The 23,282-nt window shown below is 40.8% G+C and overlaps 1 protein-coding gene across 5 annotated transcripts in view; it reads left to right on the top strand.

Moving 5' to 3' along the window:
- The window catches only part of strbp (spermatid perinuclear RNA binding protein), a 74,225-nt gene that overhangs the window by 11,542 nt on the left and 39,401 nt on the right, over positions 1–23,282 (top strand). For all 5 annotated transcript variants that reach the window (XM_079657787.1, XM_079657785.1, XM_079657786.1 and 2 more), the window contains exon 2: positions 13,191–13,281. The gene's annotated coding sequence lies outside the window, so the exon portion shown is untranslated. The remainder of the gene's footprint in view (positions 1–13,190; positions 13,282–23,282) is intronic.

The raw sequence follows: 23,282 nt of genomic DNA, 5'->3' as shown, positions 1-23,282 counted from the left end.
ATAGCAATGTGTTGTGATTCACAAGCGAGATGATTTTTATATTATTTACAGTGATGGATTTTCAAGGTGAGATAATATTGATGCATCCGATACTGTCATCGCTTAGTTTGCATCATTCAGGATAACTTTATCACTGCAACGCTGATTCGTGACCTTTTTGATGGTGCTTCTTTTTAATTAGTGGCACTACCTTGGCCAACTGAGCTGTTTGTTTTGGGGTGATATTGGCAGTTCAAAAGCCTGATTTGGCATCTTATAAGTTGTACACTGCCAGTCCAGAACTACCGTAACCTCCATAATGATGTTTTGCCTGTGCCTGCTGCTATACCAAGTTCAGTATTTTATGATGGCAATGTTCTGTTTTTGTTTGCGTGGCTGGACTGCAGCAGTTTAACAATGTTTTATATGTTGTATTTAAATGTGTTGAATACAGAAAGGCACAACACATATGCAGCAATGTTTTTATTCCGACTTTCAAAACAACACTGTAGAAATACTTTTGCCACACATTAGGGCTGCACGATATATCATGTCGTGACGATAATCACGATATTCACATCGCGTGGACGTGCGATTTAAAAAAAAAAAATGCGATATTAAGTAGGCAAATTAACTCAAACACGTCATGCTACAATTATTTTTGCTGCTTGCTACAAAAGGAAAACTTGCGCGGCTCTCATGTCAGGGGTACTTGAGTGAGTGACATGCAGGCTCTGCATGCACAGCAAACCACCAATCACAATCAAAGCAAACGGACCCGGTGATTAAAGGTAAAAACACTGAATAAAGTCGTTTCATGTGTTTCTCCAGGGCAGTTCGGCGCTGCTAACCGAGCTAGCTCAGCTTGTTGCTCTGATAACTTAAGATCCAGATGGACGTGGCTAAAATCCTTCATCCGGTTAAATATAGTTAAACAAATACCAATTGTATAGCATTAAAGTTCAAGAAAGGATGGTTCGCGGAAGAAAAAAACTGTCTTTTCTTCAATTCCTGTATGTTTTCATATCGCACTATTTATTGCAGGGGGGGGGAAAAAACGCAAAATCAGTTTTTCCCAATATCCTGCAGCCCTACCACACATCCATTTTAAATAAAGAAGTTCCTGTGTTTTTCTCTCATAAGGTGTTAACCATACTGCCGCATGTATAATCTAAACCTTGTTTCAAATCATGTGGTCAGTAAACTAGGTCGTTTTTATAGTGCACAGAATTACTTTTTCTCACTCAGTGTACAAGTCAGACTTTAGACCGCTCTCTAGCCTGGTGCTTAGCTGTTTGAACTCCATTTACACACACACTGTAACTGTGAGCACTGTGTTTCAGAGTTGTTGCTTTCAGGAATGTGTGATGAATTTCCAAGAAAAGTGTTTTTTTAAAGTCTCAGTAATGATGGAGTAATTTCCGTTTATTGACCAATTTCATGGTCACTCATAAAATGGCTTTATTGTTATAATGCTCATGGACTTTAAACTGCTTAGTGAGTGGATTCTGAACAATACACATCATTGTTTTGTGTCTGAACCGTACAGTAGCAGTTTGCTTTCTCCTGTTAAATAAAAAAGTAGTTATGCAGGTGTTGAAATAAGGAAATACACTTGAAATAACACGGTTTGCAGTTACAGCATGGGGAAATTGTCCAATAATTGTGAATGTCATTGCAAAACGGAAAGAAAAACACTTTTATTGTCCCAGCATAGTTAAAAAGACACTTTTTCCATACTGCATAATATTGTCAAACAATAAAATATAGAGCCGTGCGTACCAAATTCAAATGCATTAAAAAACGATTGATTATGAATTTTGTTAAAAAATACAAAGTGTCATTTTAAATACCTGCATTTCACAGATTAAAAAACAGCAACTAAAGATATTGCTTGAGTTAAAACACGTTTTTGAATTGTGTACTGTGTGTCTGTCTTCAGTTTTAAACTCACAATGACCTTATTGCTTCAGTATAGTCAGCTGACAGCCAATATAAAAACCAACGTGTCTCAATTTTCAACTAACGCACAAAAAGCCATAGCAGGCTTACAGAGCTGCATAGTGCTTTCTCTCAGTGACCCTGAGCGGTTATATGCTGTCAAAGATCTACTGTAGCATTACTGTAGTGCAGTGTCTCTCTCTAGGCCTCCACATGACAAGGATAATATTGAGTTTTATGTTCATTAGGATAGACTCTCACTGGGCCCTCGGTTTAAAAAGACTGCACCATTAAAGCATGTGTGAGTTATTCAACCCATTAGTGTTTCTCTTCCATAAAACACCCTGTACCACCCTTGCTGCCATCACAGCCCAGTTCACAAACACATTCATCTGTTTGTTTTACTCAAACACATATACAGCAGGTGGTTTAGATGCAGAGACACGGAGGACTGCTGCAGTGCATATGCTGTAGTCAGCTTAAGCTATTTCTGTTGCCCCCAGTCAGCCGGCCAAGAAGCGGCCCTGCCCATGTCGGACCAACCTGCAGGTTAATCCATCGAGGCCTTGAGTTCTTAATCATATTAAGCTCTGGATTCATTTTAAGTAGCACGTGAAAGTATGAATTCATAGTGGAGATTGGATATACATATAGTTAACGAGAAAGATTATAAATGAGCAGAAACATGGAAAGAAAAAGAACAAAGAGGTCAGCTTAAATTATTCAGCAGTAGCTTTACCTTTACTGTGAATGAACCTGTATCTGCATTTTTATACTACCGTTTGACATTATTGCTTACCAAGGCAAAAAGTAGTATGTAGTTCAAGAGGGAACCTGTGCTATAGCCCTCTTATATTCATTTGTCTTCTAGATGTATGGCGGTGGCTAACACGGCTAATTCTATATATTTACATTAGCTGAAGAATAGTCTGCAAAAATAGTTAGTATGCTTACAGCAGTCTTCATCAATAAAGATTTTAATTACTGCTCAGAATTGCTGACCCAGGCACATTGTATGGTTTATGGGTTACTCTTATAGCCGCGCTGTTGGCTGGAGCAACAGTAAAAGCTCAGAAACACAGCAGGCCATGAAATATTTGCTGCATGCGATTACATTTCATAGATTAAAGAGCTGTGAGAAAGAAACTGAGAAAAAGGTTGCTTCTGAAAATAGCTTGAATATTGGAAATGAGTTTAAATGGTTGGTTGTGTAAACAAATAATCATTAATCCTCAAAAGTTAAACAAACGGTAGCTGGCTGAACATTGGAAAAAAGTAGGAGCTGTAGATATGAAGTTTAGATAAAAGTTGATGGATGTTGATATGCTTACATGTAGCTAAACTGTTTTTAGGCACACTGTATCGTACACCGCTATGCTACGCTGCACTATGCTATGCTATTCTTTTAGACAGGTATACAGGCAGAGATAGAAGTAGCATGTATTTAAAGGGTATATTATGTGTCTAAGTGTGGACAAAAAGATTTCCTGAACTTGCAAAGACCAATTGAGTGGAGATAATGCACAAATAATACAAATAAAATAGGGGGGAAATGCAGAAGGGAAGAGGAGAGACCAACGAGGGAACACGTGTGACCGTAAACCAAGGCAAATTAATTCAGTAACATGACATCAATTTTGCTGCGATTTAATTTCCAAATTAGCCAAATTAAAAACTCATTAGATCCTGGTTTTGGATGATGTTGTTAGAAAGCAATATCACTTTAACCAGTGACTGATTTTGTGCCATCATAACGATGCAGACTGCAATTTAATAACAGGAGTTAATACACAGTTCTTATTCCTGCGAGGTTATCAGTCACTTTCACCATCATTATCTGGTCTAAGATGTGTCACATTGCATGTTAATTACATGCTGTATTATGAATAGATTAGCTGGCAATGAATTACACACCAAGTTGAGTTCAATCTTTGAGTGGGATTTGTTAGAAATGTATATTTACAGAGGGAATAAAGAGAGATAATGAAAGAGAGCAGGGTTAATTGCAAGAGTGGAAGTCAAGAGCAGACATGAGAGAGGCTATGTTTATTAGCGGAGGTAGGGAGGGTGTAAACAAAGGAACTAGGGACAGGGGAAAGGAGGTGATGGGAGGAGGCTGTACAGGCGGATAGATAAATCGATAGATGCATGATACGCGGTAGAGATGCCTCTCAGCCCTAACAGCTATAGGTGAAGAGAGAACCCATGACTTCTGCTTCACACTGATACCACAGACTGAATCAACACGATACCTCCCCCCCCCTCTCTTCTCCTTTCTCTGGGAATTCTCTGACCCAGTTAGCTCCTCCACCAGGCAGCAGCAGCAGCAGAGTTATTTTTACATATTAACAGGAGACAATACATTGTCCTCTGCTCGTCCTCCCCTCTTCCTTCTGCTCCTCTCCTCCTCCATCTTAGCTGCTCCCCTCCTTTTCTTTAGCACCATCCTGCGCTTTTCTGCCCCTTGTTCTGCATTTGTCTCAATTAACTTGGATTCTTTGTCCTCCTTCTTGGATGTGAAGGTGTATCATCCCCCTGCTTAGCTTGGTACAATAACTAGCTTGATATTATCACAATAAGTGGTCAAAGTATCACAGACAGTTATGCTTTCAGACAAAAGAGAGGCATACTGTAAGTACTTCTAAAGACCTTAAGACAGTCTTGGATATTAATTTAAGACCTGTGAACCAAGTTTTTAATAATACTCACCAACAATTGGGATTTGTTTTGGTATCGTTACGTTTGCTGAAATGTGGCTAAACAAAGCATTTTGGTACTACTAAAGAAAGTACAATGAGTCAGAATTTGCAAATATCCCAATATTTTTATTTGATATTAACATTTGACAATATTGTTCTGTTGACCGATGACAGTAGACAGAGATTATTTCAATAAATAATCATTGGAGAGCCCGAAATATACATTCAAACTATAATAAGACCTTTGACAAGTTATACAACACAGTGTTCATGAGGAAATACCTTTAGAGAAGCATATTTCATCTGGTGAATCAGCGCACTGCCTTTGAAGTGTTGAAGAGAAAACACTACTTTGTGATAGAGATTATTCAAATAAAGAGAAAACATCGACTCATTCATTGTGCCACTTATTGAAGCTCACCATTTCCCAACTTGCTAAAACCTCACCTTCTGGCTTCTCCTCTCCTCTCTTCTCCTCTCTTCTCCTCTCCTCTCCTCTCCTCTCCTCTCCTCTCCTCTCCTCTCCTCTCCTCTCCTCTCCAGAGAGTAAAGGGGGGCGGGGGGGGAGTAGTTGCAGGTGTAGACAGGTCATCTATTCTCCTCCTAATGATGATGGATGGCAGGGCTGCAGAGAGGGGGTGCTGGGGGTAAAGTGGAGCGATGCAGGGAGATAAAGAAATAGCCGTGTAAGAGAAGACGTTGTTTATATTTGTCTGCTGGAGGGCAGATGGTGGGAGTTTTAGTGATATGTTGATCCCCAACAGTGTGTATCATTCCTGCCATCTTCCAGATAGCAAACACACACACACACACACACACACACACACACACACACACACACACACACACACACACACCCCTTCTATGCTGAATCGTGATAGTATAATATTAATATTCCATGTCATATATTTATGTATATATATTTGTATATATAATATCTTGTCAAATTCAACATGTATATTTTTTCTTTCTTTTCTTGCTTATTTCTAGTTTTTTTTATTGTAAAATGTAATTTTATGCTGCTGCAACAAAAACAATTTCCCACATTGGGATCAATAAAGTACCATCTTATCTTATCTTAGCTTCAAACAGTGCTGTATCTGTATCTTCTGGGGACAATTCATGTTCAAACAACATTCACATCACCTCCGTGTACAGATTGACAATGTTTGTTTGTCAGTAAATCAATAAATCACTGTATGTCTGGGGATTATCATATTCATACAAGGAAAGCGTGGATGCATAGCAAACACACACACACAAGTACATAAAAGGATTAATCACACACTTTCTTTTTAGTACTATGGTAATTAGATCACCATCAAAAAACAAATACATATTAGGTATGATTTATAAAAGGGCTGCTCCTAATTACCAGGATCTTTCTGACAAGCATTTCTTGTGTTTGAACAGCCTTAAGCTTGCAGATTTATAAAGAGATGAAGCAGAAAGAAGTGGAGGTATCAAAATCACAAACCTTTTTTCGTTTCAGAAATGTGTAAGCCTAAAAGATACTTGGAAGTACTGAAAACTGGCGTCATTTTTCTGTGAGCATAAATAATATTTGTTACTTCTTATTGATCATATCGTTCCTGGTTTCCTTTTACTTTTTAGAAGTTGATAAAAAAAAAAAAGCTCAGTCCACTCTAAACCACTACAAGAAGAGGCAGTTTGTTGCTCTTTAGACATGGTGTAGGAGCTGAATGGGTGAAGACGCGTTGAGGCACAAGCAATCACATCCACCACATTCCGGCTAACCCCCCCCCCCCCCCCCCCCCCCTCAGCCTGGCTCACCTCTCTCTGCTATCTCACTGCCTCTCAGACGTCCCATTGGAGTGTGAATGTAAAGTCAACAGATACGAAGTGTTAATAAGACCCCATCTGGTGGGGTTACCACACACACACACACACACACACACACGCACGCACGCACGCACGCACGCACGCACGCGCGCGCACACACACACAGTGGTGAAGTCTCACCCTTCCAAAAGTACAGACAAGGGGGGCAGGCTGTAGCTATGGCAACCCAGAGAGAATGGAAATGATTGGGCAAAGCTTGAATTTGTTAAGAGCTGAAGCCTAGGGGCAAGACTTTGTCACTTTTTGTCATTTAGTGTGCGTGTGCTTGAGTTTGTTGACACAAGAGTAGGGGAGACTCCTCTTCCTCACCCCCCCCCCCTTCCTGTCTGTCCGCCTCCTTCATGTTCTGTTTCAGCGGTCTTTCAGTTGTCCAGCTGTTATGATAGATCTGGGCGAGCAGCACAGTATTTACTCACTGAAACACGGTCCATAAACCAGGAAAAACACTGGGAGTTGCATCCATTGGTTGCACACACTTGCATTACTAATTGAATGAAATGAACCACTTCACTGGGGAGATACAAAGCACCCGCAGAGTAACCATGACATCAAATAGACCATACAAGCAGAAGGTCTCACTGGAAGTCAGGCATATGTTCCTATTTAGCCTTTAGAGGAGCGCTCCCAGAGGCAGTGTATGCGTCACTGAGAGTTTGATCAACTGATTATCCATTTCACAGCAGCCTCTATAAGTCTGTTTTCTTACCTATTGTTTTTACTATTTGCATCAATTCATCGGTTGACCATTTCCTTGATTTAGCGATTAATCCTTGTTTTGTCCGACCAGCAAAGATATTCCAAATGTCAACAATTCAATCAATGTCAGAATAGTAAGTCTGCTGTTTATCAAGTAATTTTTTCAGTCATATAACGATATACTTGAATACAGGATCTATCAATTCAACCACACAAAGGACCCTCAAGACAGGGTCCTCTGTGTGCGTTCTGCTGCAGAATGTGTTACTGTTCAATACGCTCTGAATGGAGACTCATTTGTGATTTTAAGGACCCACGCCTTTGTGCCGATAAACTGCTGTACAGTAGCTGTATGGAAACATAGAGGGGGTCTTATTGATGTTGAACAGAAGTGTCTTTGTAGATGTCAAAACACAACCAATGACTGTGTGTGTGTTTGCTGACTTTGGCTATGAATGTATAAACTGGTAGTAGATAACATTGTGTGACATACTTTGTTCGTTCAGTTTGTATTAAAGCCCCGTCTCGGAGTCTCACCAGCTCTGCTTGAATAGACTGAATAACTCCAACAGAATGAATGTGGCTGTCCGTGGTATACAGGCAGCCATATCCATTCTGTTAGAATAAGGAAAGGAAAAGTTGCTGCACCACTTGGCACAGATGGCATCTATTGTTTCACTTCTTTTGGCAGAACAGAGGGCAGAGGACCCTATGATCAATAGTGGAAAGATAAAATGCTGAAAAGGCATTACATTGTCTCGCTTTCTAAATTGAAATCGTTCCTTTTCTAATTTAACTTTGGGCCTTCAGAGAATTTGGAGGTTTTATTTCAATATTGAAGCTATGTGTGTCCTTGATCTATGGCTGTAGCAGTAGCACTCACATTCTCTATAACGTTTCTGCAGTATAGTCGTCTCAATTGAAGCCTATTTCTCTTTTGATGCGTGTACTGGAATAGATAAGTGGTTTATCCTCAAACTCAAAATGATGAGCTGGTCCCGAGATCATTTCTTTCACAAGACGGGGTTATTTGATTCCTCTGAACACTTCTTTGAGGAATAAAGAAATGCAGTCGGCAGCAAATTACTCTGGAGCGGTTGCACCTGTATACGCTTAAATTGCTTTTACTGTTGGCCACACAAGAATGAAGAACAACAGGCTGAACCTGAAACTCCCTGCCACCTCTCGCTCTGTCTCCACTTCCCCCTTTTCACCTTCCTCCCACATTCCTCCCCCCTCCCCCTCGCCTCACACTCTACCGCTTCACATTGCATTAGAAGTGTGAGAATCTAGATTTAACTGCTGTTTTGGAAGACATGCAAACATGGATTTGATGGATGTCGCATAAAAGTCAGATCTTTTCGTCGCTACACCTCCCACCCCACCCCCCCCCCCCCCACCCTCACACTCTATCCAGCCACAGCCCATCTCACCTTTCACCCTCTAGTTGTTTCCTGATTGGTTTTCCAAAGCCAAGGCTAAGTCAGTGGAGATCTATGGCCCAACCTGCTTCACACGGGAAATAGAGAAGTAATTTCAGAGCTTCCTCCATACGTGTGTGTGTGTGTGTGTGTGTGTGTGTGTGTGTGTGTGTGTGTGTGTGTGTGTGTGTGTGTGTGTGTGTGTGTGTGTGTGTGTGTGTGTGTGTGTGTGTGTGTGTGTGTGTGTGTGTGTGTGTGTGTGTGTGTGTGTGTGTGTGTGTGTGTGTGTGTGTGTGTGTGTGTGTGTGTGTGTGTGTGTGTGTGTGTGTGTGTGTGTGTGTGTGTGTATTATGGGTTAAGGGAGCTGTCTTCCTCTTAGGTAAGTGCTTCTCTATGTACTGCAACCTGACTGTAGTTTTACACTTTATTTCGGTCACTTTTTGAATGGTCTGCTCACCTGCACATTGAGATAGTAAATGCACGGGCTCATACAAATCAGAAGCGTGTATGCAATAGCATCACTATAATGAGAATGATTCTACCGGAGATTATCTGGATTAGGATTACATGTCATATTTTTAAATCGAGAACGAGGTTTGGCATACCCCCTCCCATCATAATTACTATTAGCGTGTATGAGAATTAAAAAGGGATTGTCATTTTAAATTGTATTCCGCAAATTGAATAGCAAAACTAATTTTGAATTAAACGGCATGTTGAATTATATTTTCTTCTGAAAGCACTTTGATGTTTCACAGTGGGATCAGCTAATGTGCTTCCCATGTTGCGTCAATCTCACTCAGGCTCAAAGCTAAAGAAACTCTCAATCAGCACATTTTTCACTGACTGCCAAATTAATCAAATAATCTGATTTAACATTTTGATACAGAAATGACTAGATAACCAGCATTTTGTGATTAGCTTCAGGATTATAATCAGGCCTGGAGTTAAACCAAGACATGTAATTGGTTAGCGACAACACATTGTAAAGATATAGATAATGGGTAACAGTGAGGTCGTGCAGGACACATGAGCATTTCTTTACAGACGTACATGTGCTACGGTTTTAGTGTAAAAAAAGGTGGTAGAAGATTTTGAACATGTTCAATGATTTAAAACCTCTGCTTTACACCCACCTCTTCATACTTCATTGAGTTTATTATTATTGGCTCTAGCCGCCTGCTTCTTGTCTGGCTAATGGCTACATGGCCACACATTACACTGTGAGGGCTCAAGCTGATTAAACAGCCGCTTTGATCGTGCTCTCTCAGAGTGATTCAGGTATTGCGGAGGCACCTGCGCTCTCCCGAGAATTTGAGCGTAAAACTCTGCCAACGTGAAGGTTCTCTGCCCGGCTTCGAGCTGATGGGGGCTCATGCAGAAACAGAATGCGCAAGCCTAAATACATCGTCATATATGGATATACAAGAAAAAATGGCTGTTAATGATGGCATGTGTAAGCCCATGTTTTTCTGTACATTTGCATGTTTGTGTGTGGTTTAAATGATTCCCAAATGTGTGTTTTCACCTACATTTCTCCCAGCTTCCTTGATTACAAACAATGGCAGTGACACTCCTGTGCAATCTGTCACTAACAAGCTCAATTCCTTTTAGATTGTGTTTTATGCACCGAGTCAGCTTCTTTTAGCACCTACTGCAGCATAAAATGATGTCTTTGTTTGTGCTCCATTGCACCTCCGTCTGACACCTTGCTTCCTATTCCTCACTATCAGTAATAGTTTACAAATGAGATGTGAAGGGTCGGTAAATTGGGTAATGCTGTTGGCTGAAGGTTTGGTTTTCTTTTCTCGTGAGCGCTCTATAGAGAGCACGTGTCAGTCACTGGAGACTATTATCCGACAGTACGTCTCCATTATTACCTCTCTCTTTCTTTGCTCTGCTGCAGAGGGAAGAAGCAGAAACCTGTGATATGAGGGTTTCTTAATATTATCCATAAACCGATTCACCCCGCCTGTTAGAGGCTTGAAAATGAGTTCCAAGCCTAATCTGCATCGCATACTTCACCTCTACTTCATACATCTGCTCGGCTTTCGGTGATATATCGCAAGATAAAGATGATCTTTATATATACAATTCAGTGTGGCTTCTTTTACAGCAGTTTTGTTATTGATCTGATTCATATGACGAATCCATTTTGAATAATGATGATGATGGCATATTTGTTTTTATCAATGACAGATTGCTGACTAACATAAATGCATGACATGTATCTCTCTCCGTTCTTTTTGAATTGTTTTTGGGTCAATTTGTTTTTGGGTCTGCTCTGAATCTACAGGCTCCTTAGCTTCTTGCTTTGCTGCAAGACTGCACCAGTTATTGTTTTTGGGTCACAGTCCAAGACAAAAAAAAAAAAAAAGGTTGTTTTAAAAATGTCCTACAAAGACAATACACGCAGCCACTCCATGTCTTGTCACATCTTGTATGCCAGCGGTTTGTCCGAGGATTTTCTTAACAAAGCACACAAGACTGACAATGATATGATAAAAGGGAATGAGTCAGTGACAGTCTAGACATTATACAGAGTCAAAGAGTTGACTAGAGTTTAGCAGAAAGAGTATATAAAGATATATTTGATCATGGTAATGATGCTATCATGTTTTACACTTATTCCACACAGGTTTAGTTCTACAGGAAGGTGTATTGTGTTTGCTCTGTACGCATTGTGTTTCTAAGTCTGATTTATGTGTCAGAGTTGTGAATAGACTTGCCATCACAATGGGACTGGGAACCAGTTTGTCTTGAAGGACCATGACATTTCATCCATTACACCAACCAACACCCATCTCAGCTATGCTCTGTTATACAAGGTGTGACAACACAAGGCAAATACTGTAGATTTGTTCTGCTTTGATTTTCTTGGCTGTGTCTCATATTTGTAGGAGGGTGCACCGCCGTCTGTTCGCTGTTTCAGGTTTTTCAGGATCAACACTGTCAGACATCACAGGGAGGGACATCACGTAGTGTTGGTGTTATTTATAGTATTTCAGGCGTTGATATGCACCGTATATGAAGGATTATGGCAGAAATGTTCTAACTCCACTCATACATCATGAGGAGAGCACTAGTCCAGCAAGCAGAGACGTGCTAATTGATTTACAAAGTGCAAAATAAAACCCTACAAGATTATTTAATGACTGCAGTTTGTTATCCGGTAATGACCTTAAGATGTTTTAGCTAATAAGAGAAAGAGGACATTGTGGCCAATCGAACAAAACAAAACCTAATTATACTTATTTCCAGAAAGTAGAATGTGAACAAATATTCAAAAGTGATGCAGCTAGTAGCTCACAAGTTGTTCTAAAGTTTCACTGTAGCTTGGTTTAATAGTGAGGTTTCAAATGACTATGGAAAAGGTGGTTAGGTAGTTAGAACAATGACAGGGGGGTTCATTGAGAGTAGAGTAAGCTAAGCTAAAATGGATCGTCGACGACTCGATTGGTCGATTGACAGAAAAATGATCAGCAACTGTTGGAGTACATCTTTTAAAGCAAACATGGCGAGGCGTGTGGTGCAGTGGGTTGTGTGTTGGTGTTGGGATCAGGGGGTCACAGGTTCAAACCCCACTGCAGTCAGCATGTCGTTGTGTCCCTGGGCAAGACACTTCACCCCAAATCAGCCTCTCGAATGAAGATGTCTGGCTTCTCTCTGTTTTATACCATTTCAAACTGAAAGTCGTTTGTCGCTGCAGGTATTTATTGCCAGGCTTCCATTAAAGTGAATTAAATACGCAACTTTCCTTTTCCATTTATAAGTACAAAAATGAGCCAGCAGCAGTGCCGACAAGTTGTGGGAATTTGGGGGACAATGGGCAGATTCTCTCAAAGTCAAACACGTCCCACGGGAATGAACTGCAGCATTCTCTCAAATGTTGTGATGCAATGTTCTTTGTGACAGACTTACTCTCTATAATCTCTCTGCACGGGAAGCAACATATGGAAATGGGATTGATGTCGCATGCTTGAATTTATGTAGCGGCAAATATGCAAATAGGAAAGGGAGGGCCCACTTCCTCTGCAGGGGTAGGGTCTCAATGTTCTGGTCATTGAGTCTTTGTACACTGCGTTTCAGCGTTATCATGATCTCTTCCTTACTTCTGTCCGTGCTTCCTTTTCCAACAATATGTATTATTTGCTAGCCCCTTGATCCCTACGTCCTGTTCCCTCTGCCCTCACTTGTTCTCCACTGCTCTGGTTATGTTTTCAGGAAGGAGAGGAGCACTTATACAACAATGAGGGTCAGCTATAAGTGAATCAGTTATACCTCAAGGCAAAAAGAATGACTCTTATCTCAAACAGATTAAACAACGCACTTGCCTGACGGAGGTCTCTGAACCTCTTGTCTTTTAGTGTCTGTTTTCTCTCAGATAACAGTGGAGTGTGTCTGTGTGTGCACATGCTTTTGTTAGTATGAGTGCCATGTGCGCAGTCAATTCTTTGCATTTAGAACACAAGCCTATCCTTTATCGCACCTCATTTTGACGTCATTTGGTGTGCCTGAAGTCAAGCTGAACATGATCCTTAAATGCTGTCACGCTAATGGCGACTGACCTCTGACCTTTTCGTCTCCTCAGAACCCTGCCTGCTCTGACACCGCGACTCCAGACGGACACAGCTAGGCTGAAAGAGAAGTGGGCAGATAAAGCCATTGGAGGACAGAGGGAGGTGAGTGAAAAGAATAAGCCGTATATTTATATTTCTGTACGCTGTATCTGGGCTGCTGTGGGAGGGGTTTTCTTTACAGAGCAGCCAAATCAAGCAGAAAAATCTACGACTTCCAAATCTACTGGCTCTCATACCCTGCTATTCGCTCACTATTAGATCTGCTCACTTGCATCTATCTCTGCCTTTCCTTTCCATCTGAATAAAACATGAACCTTCTGCGGTCTGCCCTCAGTTTTACAGACGTGCACTGAGGATGCATTTGGGTTGCAACCATCTTTTGATCACAGCTGGTCAGGAGCGGTGGTCCGAGCGGTTGATGAGTTCACTCTCTGCTTTTCCTTAAGTGTCTGCTTGTGACTGTTAAGTAGTTTTGATGCAATTCGCCCAGCAGCTTTCCACACTGTCATCTCAGCGGGATTGTTTTGGGGTCTGTGTGTTTATGTGTAAATAATTAATTGCTGTCGAGGTTTAAGTGGATCGCTAGTGAGATGGAACCAGGCAGAAAAAGCTCCTCAGTGTGCCTGACGCAAGTACAACATGTCTGTTGCTGCTGCTGCTCAGCGGCTCTCTGGGTTGTTTGAGGTCACCTGTTCAACACTCATTTGTTAGTAGTTATTGGATGACATTTAGAATAGAAATAATATGGAATCATTAAATGACAACAACTTTTAAAGAAGATATTTTATCACAAGATTATTTTGAAGTCAAAATACACGTCAGCATGATTGAAGGATTTGAGCTCTGGTCAACTGTGAACAACAATTTCTTCACTTTGTTTTTGACTCATTTATAATAAATCAATTAACTAATTCAACTAAAGAAATGATACATCACTTGATAAAGTAAGATAAGATCAAATGTACTTTATTAATCCCAATTTGGGAACACATGTTTTGTTGCAGCAGCATAAACAAAACAAGGCATTGCAAATAATAACAAATTAAAAGAGTAGAAATATGCAATTCTCAAATATAAACATCTCAAAATACAAATAGAAATAAACTAGAGAGTAAGATATATAATATGTATTTTGATGTAGCCCTGGTTTCTATAGTATTTTAAACATACAAAGTAATAAGCCAAACAGTGTAGGGTTACTCCACACAGTGTACAACTTGTTGTGTGTTTTCCCAACAAGAAATATTCTCACTTTCAGACAGAAACATCCCCCCCCCTTCCTTCTATCGCCTTTTTCGTCACAATTTTTTTTAAACTGTTGCCTTTTCAACTCTCGTTTTTTTATTTATTTTTCTGCCTCTTTCTTTATCTTACTCAGCCCTGTATCACTGAATGTCTTTTTCTCTTTATTCATTCGTTCTGCTTTCTCTTCCCGTGTGTCATTCCTTCTCTCTTTCTTGCCCCTTAGCCGCAGTGTCCTTGAGAAAGCAGTGACTTTGCCAGTGAGCGCAGCAGAGCGCATCTCTCTCTCTCTCTCTCTCTCTCTCTCTCTCTCTCTCGTGCTCACACACTCTCTCACTGACGCTCACTCAATCCCCTGAACACACACACACACACACACTTTGTAGGTCCATGACAACACTGTCAAGCAGAACCAGCCCTTACAAGTCTCTTTCCTTTAGTCCCCATAAATAATTCAACACCAGTAGCATTTGCTGTAGGTTATGCAAATATTGACAAACCTATTGCAGAGAACAACAGAGACACTCCTGTGCGGAGCAAAATGTCTGCCACTCACTGTTTTCGGAAACAGTTAAAATCATAAACAAACTGCTGATATAAGGGAGCAACAATAGAGAATTATTGGCACTTTTCAAATAAATGAAAAGTAGTTATCAATTAGGTAAAGAAATATTTGTATGTATTCATTATTGTGGCTGCTTATCAATCAGACCCTTACAATGACAAGCTGTAACTTGACAGATGACACTTCAATGAAATTCACTTGTAAGAAAACAGGACTTTATGCACAACTTCGATTACTCTTCCCTCACGGTTTGTTTCAGAATTTGGACAAATTGCCTTCAGGTGATACCGCAGTTAGCCTGCCAGCACGGAAACCCGATCGCTGTGGGCCCTCCTCCTCATTAAAGGTGCCCTCCACTAATCTTAGATCATGACGGCCCATTGTCACAGTTTTCCGTAGCTTTTGAAATATAGATGGAGTCTGATTGTCTGGTTGTAAGATGAGACGTTATAATCGCTCGATGCTGTTTGTTCTCATTGGTCTCTGTTTTCCATCGGAGCTGCTTTTCCTGCAGTCTTACGTGTTTTCTGTCGGTGATCAAGTATCTCCTGGTTACTAAGCTGCAATGCTATAAAAGGGATATGGGTTTTTGTGACTGTGTGTGTGTGTGTGTGTGTGTGTGTGTGTGTGTGTGTGTGTGTGTGTGTGTGTGTGTGTGTGTGTGTGTGTGTGTGTGTGTGTGTGTGTGTGTGTGTGTGTGTGTGTGTGTGTGTGTGTGTGTGTGTGTGTGTGTGTGTGTGTGTGTGTGTGTGTGTGTGTGTGTGTCAGTCTCACTCTTCCTTATGGTTGTCCCACGTTCAGCTGAAAATGCTCCCGTAGCCATGGCGACCAATCCCAAGGGGAAAAGTTGATGCTGAATCTCTTTCTCACTGTCTTCTTCCTCCTTTGTCTCATGCCGGCTTGTTTCAATCTAATGCGTTCCACACACATACACACACACACACACACACACACACACACATACACACACACACACACACACACACACACACACACACACACACACACACACACACACACACACACACAAAGTCACACATAGACTAGCTTATATAGCAGCAGAGGAGATGCAGTTTGTGTGTTTTGGTTCATTTGGCACCAAGTTCAATTTAGCACTTAAGTAAAAAGTGACCTTACTGCTGAGAAAGACTAAACCCCAGGACAGAGTTGAGTTTTATTTTCCTGTCTTTTCTCTACAGTTCATTTCTTTCTTGCTTGTTAGCAACTATGGCTGTTACAGTTGAACCCTAGGACATTTTAGCAGAAGGAATATAAAGGGAGGAGGCAGGATCTTAAAAAAGAGAGTGTTGTAAAAACAGAATGAGATGTTACGCCTCAGAAAAGTGTCATGACACATACAGTTTGCGAGATGGCGATGTTGGTTTCTAGGTGTTTGTGTTTCCTCTGACGTTATATTTTTTAAACATGGTGCTTATTAATTTGCATCCAGTAACCATCCGAACATGTTTTTGTGCTATTTATCCACCCAAACCGACTTTCTCTTGTAATCAAACCGTCATCATTATTAAAAAAAAAAAAAGGGTTTACTGTGATTTCAATGATGTTTTTTGGTAAATCTTAATCTGTGGTTTCAACGGAGGTGGCCTTGGAAAAGACTGGGGATTTCAGAAGTGCAGGAAATCTGATTTCATGAATTCTACATCATTTATGCTTAATTTAGTATCAATGAATTTAGATTAATATAATAACGAGACCTGCTCCTATGGCCAGGTAAAGTTTGATTTAATATTAATTAAAAAAACGTTTGTTATAAAGTGACAGTAATGATGAATGTAGCCGTGGCTCCTCAGGCTGTCTTCTTCTCTTCACCCCTTTCTTTCCTTTCTCCCACTCGTTCTCCCTTCACACCCACACCCTTGTGCATTCAACCCTCCCCTTCCTTCCTGCCTTTACGTCCCCACCTTTTTACATTTTTCTCCTTCTCAGTTTCCCTCTTTTATTTCACCCACTGCTGATTCTATTCTTGACTATTTCTCCATGTTTCTTTAGCCTTTCATGTCCTACCTTATGGCTCCATTATTCTTATCTCAATCAGCCACATCCTGCCATTCAACCCTTTTCACCGTCTCTCATTCCTTTTATGTCATCCTGATTTCTATCCTCCTAATCTCTCACCCTCCACCCCCACCATCATATTGCCCTTATCTCCCTCTTTTCCCCACATACTGTAAACCTTTTTACATCTCCCTCATTCTGCTCATTTCTTGTTTCTAACTTCTCTATCTATTTTTTTCTCTCTCCCTTCACCCAAAGACCCCCTTTAATCCCACCCTTCCTTTACTCACTCCTCCTGTTCCTTTCTTTTTCTCCCTCCCTGCCCTCCGTTTTCTCCCCAGAGTCGGAGAGACAGACAGGAAGGAAGTGTGTAATGAAACGGCCCTATCAAGCACACTGCCCAAATTGACCTAGAATGAATGGAGTCACTGATCAGCTCCTGCTAAAGCTGCGCAAATGAAGAAGTGGGGAGGGGGTGGGGGAGAAAATAAAGCCGCCTAATGTAGCTCACGTTTTATGAATAGTGCTATCGGACAGAATGAGTACACAAACATGTTAATTATCTGCATCTGTTGGTCATTTAACAACGCTGTGTGTGTGTTCGTACAGTATACATGTGTTTACTGCCAGTAGAGGGCTGTATTTAAAAATAATAGATGAGTACTTTCAGTCATTTCAGCTGAAGGAGGAAGCCATTTGTATTCAAGAGATTTTCTCTGCTGTTTGAACAGTGAACACGGAGAGGCAGACAGGCGAGGCAACAGCTCAGGAAAGTGAAAATGAGAAAAAATAACTGACAAACAGGAAGAGACAGAATGACAGGGTGCACTCCCACAAGCAACTGAAGTTGTTCGATGTTAATTTAATGCCCGAAAATGCAATATGTCATTTTCTGACATGTATTTCTTAAAAATACTTGATCTTTCAACGTTATAGGGCTTTCGTTATACATCACGCTAATCTACTGCTTTTATGAAATGAAGTGTGTGTGTGTGTGTGTGTGTGTGTGTGTGTGTGTGTGTGTGTGTGTGTGTGTGTGTGTGTGTGTGTGTGTGTGTGTGTGTGTGTGTGTGTGTGTGTGTGTGTGTGTGTGTGTGTGTGTGTGTGTGTGTGTGTGTGTGTGTGTGTGTGTGTGTGTGTGTGTGTGTGTGTGTGTGTGTGTGTGTGTGTGTGTGTGTGTGTGCCTGCCAGTGTGTGTTGTGGAGTAGAAGCGCATTAGGGAATTAGTCCACATCTGGATCACTAGCTGTCCTTTTGCACTCAATACTAATAACATTGCTACTGAAAATCAGTTGTATCCAAATAAATATTAGAGACCGGTTTTGATCTTTCTGTGACCCTGTCTGACTGATTATTTAACTATGGCCTTACCTCAGCTTAGAAACTCATTGTTTTAGTAGCTTTACAGAATATCAGGGTTTTTCCCTAAATTTGATGGACACAGCTGGCTCGAATGAGAAGCACTGTAAATACACTGTCAAAACGTTCAAAACACTCATAAATATTCTCTGCTCTCCTGCTTCAACAAGTGCAGGACACACACACACACACACACACACACACACACACACACACACACACACACACACACACACACACACACACAGACACGAGGCAAAGGAGAGTGGTGAAGTAAACATGACGTTGCCGATAATCATTTTTGTTTGGCATGCAGTTAACACACCAGTCATATTTTTGTTTTAATTGATACTAAACTCTTGATTTAGGTGTTTATTTGCTTACGGTGCCGGAAGTGAGATCAGATCACAAGTGGTCACTGGTACCCACTGTGAGCTGATGTACTTACAACTATACCCTTGAAATTGGATCATTAAGACACTTTAAACCAGGCCTGAACAGGGTCTTTGTTCGCTTTTAATGTTTGTGTGTATTTATTATTAAATAATGGGTCAGTAGGATGCAGCAAAAACCTAAACTCCTTTTTTTTATTATTTACATTTGACAGCTGGGGTTATGTGATAAGTGTTTGAAACCACTTACATTTTCACAAACCTGCACGGGACAAACACACACACAAAGGGGTGGGGGTGTGACAGCTTTGTGTGTTTGCAAACATGAGCTTACCATTGAAGAGCCTTTCAAGCGGGATTAAGTTGCAAAGTGTCAATGGAACAGACAACTAGGCCAAAGACCACTAGGATATCATTACACTGCAACCATCAGTGTCAGGGGGGCTGTGTTTGTGTACGGTCATAAGCAAAGTAGGGCAGAAGATTAACGGTAAAAAGATTCAGTAGACACACACACTCTGTAGGCACGTTCACAAGTCTTCCCACAGACCATGGACTGTGGAGCCTCGGCAGAGCCCTGGCAGGACCATCTGTTCCTGCTGAAATCAGCACAGCAGGAGCCCGCTAGTCACACACACACACACGCACGCACGCACGCACACACACACACAGTTACAGCATGCTTCAGTTCTGGCATAGTGATAGTCTATTTATTCCCCGTGCTGACGCAGAGCAGTGCTCGATTGTGTGTGTGTATGGCAGTTACATTTTCAGTTAAAGGTAATGTACTCCGTGGAGATGACAGGCGTGTCTGAGATGACTAATGCTAAGCTAATTGGAACGTAATGTAATCTTGAAATTATTTGTAATTTGTGGATGCAAAAGCACATCATGTAGATTGATGAAATGATTGATTAATTGATTGATTATGTGGATATTCTGTCTCCGACGTCAGCAGTAACTGCGCCTACAGCTGTTCTACATTTTAATAATCGACCCAGGGAAGTTACACTCCCCCTGTCAATGTTATCCATTTCGCTCGCAGAAGCAACATCAGCGTTTCCTCTGCTTTCTGCCTCCTCTTCAATACTCTGGGCTCTGACCTGCCCTGGCCTGCACCTGGACTTACAGCATAGTACTCACAAATAAACAAATTGTCTTTTCTCAAGGTGACACAGCTCTGTAACCTACAAGTTAGAGTATTATATGATGACAGGATTACAAAGAAGTTTATGCCTATGCCTACTAAGTGGTAGGAAAAAAGAAGAAAAAATTAGCTCATTAGTGATCAAATAAATCAATGACTGACCCAACCTTGACCTGCTGATGATATAGATTAGAATACCAAAGAGCACCTGCAGTTGTGAACTGCTTCAGGCTGCGTTCTACACGTCAGTGGTTTCCTATTGTGGGCATTATACTGACTCATTCCTTGATTGCAGGCTTTCAAAGAAGCTAAGACGTCATTAAAGGTCAATGCCATGTACTGTTGAACAGTGTTATTCAGGCAAAAGTGAGCCTACAGTGTTAAGTCTTCACATTGAGCATCTTCTTTTCAAATGAACTTCATTTTTATAAAGAAAATATTGATGCTGAAAAACCTTTATTGGAATGTAAGCTTCTGGTCACAAAGAAAAATGTGTTGAATAGAGGTCATATCTCTGCCAGGTTTGTCTCCCTTTGCTCTTTCAGACAAAAGGGTTGAATTACACTCAATTGTCCCTCCCAGCTTCCTTACAGCCAAGACGGCAGCAAAGATAACAAACACAGTAATTAATTCATTTTGTGTCATGCCTCGCCTGAATTAATTATATAAAATGTCGGGTATGTAAATAATCTGCAGATGCTTTGGTTAAAAATGAATCCAAATGTTATTCCAATTTCAAGTCAGCTTCTGAGACACCATTACGGCAAAATGTGGCCTGAGCAACTGTGTTTTGATACCAGAGCAGTTGTTGATCACTATCGGCCAGTTATGAGGGATGAGGAGTTCGCTGTTATTGATATTAAGCCGTCAATTAAATTTTTCAACCATTTGTGAATCAATAGAACCACAACAGTTCCTTTAGTATATTGTAACAAATGAGCATGACATATTTTAGGCTGATGGTTCCAGTAGTATACAAGATTGGCTGTGGACAACCGGAAAGATACACAAAAGAAAACACACGACTAAAGACATGATTCCTCCGCAAGCCTTTGCCGGGAGATAACGATAAACAATCATAAACAAATAAGGGTGACAGACAAAATGGAACGTAATAGACCAAGCCGAATATAATACCAGACACACTGCGTCTGATAGACCGAACGTCGTTAATAAAACAGCAGGAAAACAGAAGAGAGGTAGGAGGGCTAAGATAAATTGGAACAGACCAGGTGCATAAGTTTAGATCAGCGGGGAAATCAGCGTGGTAGTCCGTACGAGAGGTAATTGCTTTTCCGTGTGTGTGTTCAGAGCAGTGTGTGTGTCCATCGTGAGAAGAATCATGTTCCCTTATTCTTGATATAGATACATCCATCTATCCTAGACATAATTCTTCACAAAATATGGTCATTCAAATTGTATCGTTCCTGAAAAGGTCAATAAATAAGACGCGGCAGCAGTCTTGTCCACCATTGCATAAACCTCAGAAAAACAGGGTGTTTTGAATCGTACACCAAACTATAATGTTAAATGGCATGGATGTATTAATTTGCACTTAGCTCGGCTCCCAAGTGTAATCTAGAAACGGCTGGAATGAAAATCAGCAGGGCTTCTTTCTCTGAGCACTGGAATTGAGAGCCATCGAGTTTAAAATGAATGTGTGATGTTTTAATGGGCCGATCCCTGACAGGGGTTTTCAGGCTGCAATTCGCAATGTTCTGCCTCCTGTCACACCTTTTTAATTAATCTCCATGCCAAGTGCTCAACATTAGCAGTGTTGGAGAGAGCGGACAGAGATAAAAAAAAGTGGAAAAAATACACAAAACAATCTGACAAATTAGAGAGAAGGGGAAACATCAACATGGAGAAAGATAGCGAATGGTTTTAAGAGAAATAACAGAAATACGGAAAGACAATGACATTTCCCCCACATCACCATAACGCACATCAGGTATAGCCTGACACCATGTCCCCGGTGTCCTATTTCAACATCCTTTCTGCATGTATTGAATTTGCTGCATAATTCTGCATTAATGAGACATAATGCAGACGATATCTACAGCATGTCCCTTCCGCCTTATGTCTCCACTATGTATTAAAGTCAAGCTTTCGATCGCTGATTCCTCTTATGTATTACTTTATTGTGGCCTTCTGTACATTTTACATGTTTTTATGCAGATTAGAAGTATCATTTGGGCTGAAAATGTTTCCCTTTATTATAGCATTTAGTTTTAAGATAAGCAAGAAGGTTTACAAAATAGCTTCCTTTTTTTTGCCACTAACACTTCCTTTAAACGTATATTAAGGAGACTCTCACTACCCTTCTCTGCTCTTTGCTATCTACAGCTAGGTTAGCATTGCTTGTTTTGTTAATTGCTTTTCCTGCTACATTCACATCATTGGCTCTTTAAATCTCATCAGTCAGATGCTGCAAGAGGTTGTTTTTCCATCCTTCTTGACAAACAATCAAGGGCGATCTCATCATTGCGGTTCAGGTATTCGTTAACTCAGGCATGAGAGCTTTCATTTGTGTAGTTCCAAACAGGATGTCGTACCTGCATTTTCGCTAATACAGTTCTTAAAAGTGTTGAACTTCCTTACAATATGTTGTTTGCCCCTTGTATCTCACCTTAAATGCTCTGTGGGTACATGAAAATGTGCTTGCATTCGTACCCAGGAATATCTTGGTATCACCCCTCTCATTGGACGTGGCCCTGTCAACACTCCTGGCCAGGCATTCCTCTCATCATTTGAGGATTGGCTGATTATTTCTGCAATTTGTGAGCAAGCAATCATACGTGTCTTGTTCCGCTATGTGACCTAGTGAAGCCTCTCTGTGAGCTACAGCAAAGGCAACCTTAAACTCAGTTCAGCAAGGAGCTTTTCTAGACTTGTGAAATAAAGCCCCTAACTTGCAGGGCATTGTGCTTACTGCAGCCTCCACAGCATTGGACCTACTTCAGAGAATAAAGGGTCTTCTTTGACACCCAGTTCAACAAGGGCCACCTTTGCCTCTGGCCCTACACGTACTGTATCTCACCAAGAGGTCTCTCTTTGACAGCAATTCCTCTCTTTGTATTCAGTTTGACTAAACTTGGTTCTTTTGTTATCAAGATATAATGTTCACTTGAATACCCTGCTCATTGTTATTTTCTTTTCTTCTGCTGTTTTCTTATCCGAAAGAAAATACTTCCTTCCTGTCGTTTTAGAAGGGTGATGGGAATTACTAATCTGAGAAAAACAACAAGTTTATATCTAAAAAGGAAATCAGTGCAATATTTTAAGGATCAGCCCACTCAACCTAAGGTCATATAACTGCACTGTTGGTCATTGTCAATGATTTAAGCTTCTAGTGAATCAGGATTCTCACATTTCTATTATC

The sequence above is a fragment of the Notothenia rossii genome (assembly GCF_949606895.1).
Source record: "Notothenia rossii genome assembly, chromosome: 11".
NCBI classification, from domain to species: Eukaryota; Metazoa; Chordata; class Actinopteri; order Perciformes; family Nototheniidae; genus Notothenia; species Notothenia rossii.
Note: the sequence above shows the minus strand (reverse complement) of the source record. Positions and strands in the feature narration are given on the sequence as shown.